We start from the raw sequence: 7,247 nt of genomic DNA, 5'->3' as shown, positions 1-7,247 counted from the left end.
AGATAGACATTACCTGAGAGTAAAGGGCTTGAAGACAGTTTTCCAATCAAAATGGACCAAATGAAGCAAGCAGGAATAGCCATTCTCACATTGAATAAAACAGATTTTCAACCAAAATTCATCAAAAGAGATGTGGAAGGACACTTCATACCCATCAAAGGAAATTTCCACCAAGAAGACATCACAATTCTGAACATTTATGCCCCAAGTACAAGGGCACAGACATTTGGAAAGGAAACATTAATAAATTTGAAGCCACACATAGAATCCCACATATTAATAGTGGGAGACTTCAATATCCCACTCTCAACAAAGAACAGGTTAACAAAACATAAGTTAAACAAAGAAACATTGACTCTGACACAGGTTCATGAATCAAATGGACCTAACAGACATCTACAGAACCTTTCACTTAAACACAAAAGAATTTACTTTCTTCTCAGCACCTCATGCAACCTTCTCCAAAATAGAACATATATTGGGACAAAGCAAGCCTCAACACATACAAGAAGACTGCAATAATCCCACGTATCCTATCTGACCACCATGGATTAAAGCTGGACCTTTTCAGCAATAGAAATACCAAAAGCTTACTCACTATTCAATGACAGGTAGGTCAGGAAAGAAATAAAGGGCAAAATTAAAGGCTTCCTATAATTCAATGAAAATAAAGGCACAATATACCCATTTTATGGGACACAGTGATAGCAGTGCTAAGAAGAGAATGCATAGCACTATGTTCTTTAAGCAGAAATTTGAAACATCTCATTCAAACAACTTAATGGCTCACCTGAAAGCCCTAGGGGGAAAAAGAAGCAGACACACCCAAAAAAAGTAGACAGCTGGAAATAATCAAATTCAGGGCTGAAATCAATAAAATAGAAACAAATAAAACAACTCAAGACTCAAGAAAACAGAGAGCTGGTTCTTTAAGAAAATCAACAAGATAGACAAACCCTTAGGGAAAATAACTGAAAGGCAGAGATACTCTATCCAAATCAACAAAATCAGAAATGAAAAGGGAGATAAAACAACAGAGACTGAGGAAATCCAAACAAACATAAGGCCTTACTTCAAAAGCCTATACACCATAAAATTTGAAAATCTAAATGAAATGGATATTTTTTTATGATCAATTCCACTTAGCAAAGCCGAATCAAGTCCAGGTAAACCAAATAAATAGTCCTATGTCCCCTAAGGAAATAGATGCTGTCATCAAAAGTCTCTCATAAAAAAAAAAAAAAAAAAAAAAAAAAAAAAAAAAAAAAAAAAACTGTGTTAGAAGGTTTCAGTGCAGAATTCTACTGGACCTGCAAAGAAGAGCTAGCAACCAATACTCTTCAAATCTTTTATATAAAACCGAAACAGAAGAACAGTATCAAACTCAATCTATGAAGCCAGAGTCACCTTGATAACGAAGCCTCTCACAGACCAAACAAAGAAAGAGAATTTCAGGCAAATCTTCCTTATGGAAATTGATGCAAAAAATAGTCAACAAAATACTCAAAAACTGAATCCAAGAGCACATTAAAGATATCATCCACTATAACCAAGTAGGCTACCTCCAAGGTATGCAGGGGTGATTCCATATACAGAAATCCATCCATTTAATCACCATATAAACATACTGAAAGAAAAAAAAAAAAAAAACATGATCATCTCCTTAGATGCTGAAAAAGCATTTGATAAAATCCAACATTCGTTTGTTTAAAGTCATGGAGAGATCAGGTACACGGGTACTTACCTAAACATATTATAGGCAATATATAGCAAACGTATAGCCAACATCAAACTAAAAGGAGAGAAATTTAAATCAATCCCACTGAAATCAGGGAGAAGGCAATGATGTTCACTCTCTCCATATCTCTTCAACAAAGCTCCTTAAGTCCTTGCTAGAGCAATAAGACAATTAAAAGAGATCAAAGGGATTCAGTTTGGAAAGGATTTATGTCAGGGTCTTCTATTCGATTCCACTGATCCATGAGTCTGTTTCTATGCCAATACCATGCAGTTTTTAGTATTGTTGCTCTATAGTACAGCTTGATATCAGGGATGGAGATACCTCCTGAAGATGTTTTACTGTAGAGAATTGTTTTAGCAATTCTGGGTTTCTTGTTGTTCCATATGAAGGTGAGAATTTTTCTTTCAAAGTCTGTAAAGAATTGTGTTGGTAATTTGATGGGAATTGCATTGAATCTGTAGATTGCTTTTGGTAAGGTGGCCAATTTTACTATATTGATCCTGCCAAACCATGAACATGGGAGATCTTTCCATCTTCTGATATCATCTTCTAATTCTTTCTTCAGAGACTCGAAATTTTTTTTTCATACAAGTCTTTGACTTGCTTGGTTAGGTTCACACCAAGGTACTTTATGTCCTTTGTGGCTATTGTGAAGTGTGTTGTTTCCCTAATTTCTTTCTCAGCCCTTTTGTCCTTTGTATACAGGAAGGCTACTGACTTTTTTTTGAGTTAATTTTGTATCCAGCCACTTTGATGACGGTGTTAATCAGCTGTAGGAGTTCCCTGGTAGAGTTTTTGGGTTTACTCAGGTATACTATCATATCATCTGTAAACAGTGATACTTTGACTACTTCCTTCTTTCCAATTTGTATTCCCTTGATCTCCTTCAATTGTCTTATCGCTCGGGCTAGGACTTCAAGAACAATGTTGAAGAGATATGGAGAGATTGGACAGCTTTGCCTTGTCCCTGATGTCAGTGGGAATGATTTAAGGTTCTCTCCATTGAGTTTGATGGTGGCTATAAGCTTGCTGTATATCGCCTTTACTATGTTCAGGTATGTGCCTTGTGTACCTGATCTGTCCAATAGTTTAAACATGAATGGATGTTGGATATTGTCAAATGCCTTTTCAGCATCTAAAGAGATGATCATGTGGTTTTTCTCCTTCATTTTGTTTATGTGGTGGATCACATTGATGGATTTCCGTATATTGAACCACCCCTGCATGCCTGGCATGAAGCATACTTGAAGGAAGAAGTCAAATTATCTGTATTTGCAGATGATATTATAGTATACATAAGTGACTCCAAAAATTCTGCCAAGGAATTTCTATAGCTGATAAACAACTTCAGCAAGTGGCTGGATACAAAATTAACACAAAAATAATCTATAGCTCTCCTGTATACAAAAGACAATTGGGCTGAGAAAGAAATTAGGGAAACATCACCTTTCACAATAGCCACAAAGAAAATAAAGTACCTTGGTGTAACTATAACGAAGCAAGTCAAAGGCTTCTATGAAACAAAACAAAACAAAACAAAACAAAATTTGAAGTCTCTGAAGATAGAAATAGTATACGATACCGGAAGATGAATAGAGTAGGATTAACATAGTGAAAATGGCCATCCTGCCAAAAGTAATCTACAGAGTCTATGCAATTCCCATCAAAATACCAACACAATTCTTTACAGACCTTGAAAGAAAAATTCTCCATTTTATATGGAACAACAAGAAATCCAGAATCACTAAACCTCTCCTATAAAATGAAAGACCTTCTGGAGGTTTCTACATCCTGATCTCAAGCTGTACTACACAGCATTAGTAATAAAAACTGCATGGTACTGGCAAAGAAACAGAATAAGTTAAAAAGCAACAAATCAAGTAATCCAAATAAAAAAATATAGTGCAGAGCTAAGCAAAGAATTCTCAAGAGGAGTAACGAATGGCAGAGAAACGCTAAAAGAAATGCTCAATATCTTTAGTTATCAGGAAAATGCATATCAAAATGACCCTGAGATTTCAAATTACAACCACCAGAATGGCGAAGATCAAAAACTCAAGTAACAACACATGCTGGAGATGATGTGGAGAAAGAGGAACCTACGTTCACTGCTGGCAGGAATGTAAACTTGTAAAACAAGTTTGGAAATCATTCTGGCAGTTTCTCAGACAATTAGGAATTGTGCTACCTCCAGATCCAGCTGTACCACTCCTAGGCCTATATCTATAAGTCGCTCAAGTATATAACTAGGACATTTGCTCAAGCATGTTCGTAGCACTTTTATTCCTAATAGCCAGATGTCTGTCCCTTAACTGAAGAAAGGATACAAAAATGCTGCTACATTTACACAATAGATTACTACTTGGCAAATAAAAATAAGTAAATCATGAAATTTCCAGGCAAATGGTGATCTTCCTGAGTGAGGTATCCCAGAAGCAGTAAGATGCACATGGTATATACTCACTTATAAGTGTGTATTAGACATATAATATAGGATAATCATACTAAAATCTGCACATCTAAAGAAGCTAATCAAGGAGGACCTGGTGTAAGATGCTCAATCCTTATTCACAAAGGCAAATGGAATAGACATTGGAAGAGTGTGAAATCAAGGAAAAAGACACTAGCCTACTTAGAGAGGACCTCTGAAAGACCCTACCAAGCAGGGTATTAAAGCAAATGCTGAGACTCATAGTTAAACTTTGGGCAGAGCTCAGGGAATCTTATGAATGAAGAGGGAGATAGAAAGCCCTGGAGGTGACTTGAAATCCACAAGGATAGCTACTGAACCAAGAAATCTGGGCACAGAGGTCTTTTCTGAGATGGATACTCCAACCAAGGACCACGCATGGAGTTAACCTAGAACCCCCACTCAGATACATCCCATGGCAGTTCAGTGTCCAAGTGGGTTCCCTTGGCAACAGGGAATATCTCTGACATGATCTCATTGGCTGGCTCTTTGACCATCTCCACTGCGGGGTAGCATCCCTACCAGGCCACAGAGGAAGACAATGTAGCCAGTCCTGATGAGACCTGAAAAGCTGGGATCAGATGGAAGTGGTAGATGTCCTCCCCTGTCTTTGGATTGGGGAAGGGGAATGAGAGGAGAAAAAGGAGGGACCACAGGATTAGGAAGGGATGAGGGAGGGAGCTATAGCTGGGATACAAAGTGAATAAATTATAATAAATAGTTTTTAATATAATATAAAATATAAAAAATAAAAGATTATTGAAACAGGGTTTCTCTCTCTAGCCTTGGCTGTACTGAAACTGATTCTATAGACCTGGTATAGTCCACTATAACTCTTGGCCTAAGTCAGTGCTGGAGCACTCTCTCTGTGTAATCTTTACCTTTCTACTTCTCATCTCTTTTAAGGAATTTGCAGCAGCATGTGCAAAACTGGCCCATTGAGTCTCAGTTCAATTTTAAGAATGCTAGTGTATGTGTGCAGGTGTATTCATACATGCATTTTCAGATACGTGTTATGTGTGAGCATATGTGTTTGTGTGCACAGGTGAAAATACATATGGTGGCCAGAGGACAACTGTTCATCAGGAGTTGTGCATCCTCTCTTTTGGTGCCAAATTTATGCTAAACTCCATGGACAGTGAGCCTTAGGGATCCAACTGTCTCTGAATCTACCATGCCCAGGTGTTTGGAAGGGATCTCAGAGTCAAAGTCAGTTTCTCATTCTTGTTCATTGCTTTACAGACTGAGTTATCTTGTAACTGCTTTACAGACTGAGTCATCTTCCCAGACTGTTGTGGTCATTCGTTCTCTCTCTCTCTCTCTCTCTCTCTCTGTCTCTCTCAACCCATACTTTTTCTCCTTGCAAAATCATGGTCAGAGACTGAGAATGAGGCGGAACCTGATAATGCAGCACAAACTAAAGAGGGTTGCTGCGTAGGAATGTCTTCTGATCTCAGGTTCTACAGACTCACAACTTAATGGCTTCTGGATCAAAGATAAGCCTGCAGTGGTGCAAGGAGGTAATCCTAACACTTGGGAGGTGGAGACAGGAAGAAAGGGAATTCAAGACCATAATTTGAGGTCAGCCTGGAGTCACTGAGAGCCTGTCTCAAACAACAACTTTGGATGTGGAATACTTATGAGGACCAATTTTGATTTCCAGCCAGTTTTGTGTTGCTTGCTTGAAATCTGTCTCTAGGTCAGTAGAGACAGATTGATCCTCAGAATTTGCTAGCCAGATGTTCCATTCAAATCAATGAGCTCCTGGTTCAGTAAGAGATACCATCTCAAGAGAGAGAGAGATTAAAAAGATAGTCAACATTGACTTCTTGTTTCTGCCAGTACATGCATAAACTAACACACATACACAAAAATGAAACAAAAAGAAAACCAGGCATGGTGATGCATGCTTAGAAGATTTAGCATTTAGAAGATAAGGCATGAGAAGAACACCTTGAATTCAAAACCAGCCTTCTCTATTAAGTGAGTTCCAGGCCATTTAGGGGTACATAGCAAGGCCTTGTCTCATAAATATAAAATAAGACCAGAGTAGTTTGGGCTAAGTTGCATGCATGAACCCCAGGGTTCCATCACCAAGATCGCACAAACCAAGCATGGTGCTATCTGTCTAAAGACTTATAACTGAGGAGGGAAGGGAGAGAGGATCAGAAATTCAAGGCCATTCTTTACAGTGAGTTTGAAGCCAACCTGGGCTATGGATCCTGCCACAATATCACTGATTGTCAGATTGGAACATATTTGTTACCTCTCAGGAAGAATGACAATGAAGATTAGGCCTGCCTGATGGTCTGATGAAATGCTGAATTGATAAAACTATCCTCAGTGTAGAGATGAGGTAAGGAATCCCTCTAGATGGTTGAGGTAAGCAACATTAGGAGGAGCCTTAAAACTAGCTGGAGAATATGGAGCCTGCATCAGGGTCCACATGCATCTGCTGGAGAGTGTGTATGTGCAAGGCTAGGAAGAGAGAGATAGTTGATGCTGCTCTTTTACCATAGCAGATCTCAGAGTATATTGAGGAAATGTTTCTTCCGCTTGACTGCTTTATTCTTGTGAAGATATGTGGAACAGATCTGACTTCTGGCACTGACAGTGTGTAGGAAGTAACTCTGAGTCTCAAGATTAGTGTGGTCAAATCAAAGGTAAAAAGTTCTGTCTTCTACTCTTCATATGGGTTGAGTTTCAGGTCTTGGCCCACGGAAGCAAGGCATTTGGATTTTCATTCTTCATTTAAGTGGGAACCTCTCTATCTTGCGCACACATATAATTATATTAATGTGTTCCATATTGAATAACAGAACCTAAAGAATCATCCTCTCTATACAGAAAGTTTCTTTTTTTTTAATGACTTAGAGGTTGTGGTCCAGTCATTTGAACTATGGCCATCTATGGTGACAAAGTTCTTGAACCAAGTAGTTGCTCAGTCCATAAGGCTGGATGTCTCAGGTCATCTTTAGTCTAGGTTGGAATCTCAAAGAAGTAGTGAAGGAATGGGCTTGCTTAAAAAGTGATAGT

The sequence above is a fragment of the Meriones unguiculatus genome, chromosome X (genome assembly GCF_030254825.1).
Source record: "Meriones unguiculatus strain TT.TT164.6M chromosome X, Bangor_MerUng_6.1, whole genome shotgun sequence".
NCBI classification, from domain to species: Eukaryota; Metazoa; Chordata; class Mammalia; order Rodentia; family Muridae; genus Meriones; species Meriones unguiculatus.
Note: the sequence above shows the minus strand (reverse complement) of the source record.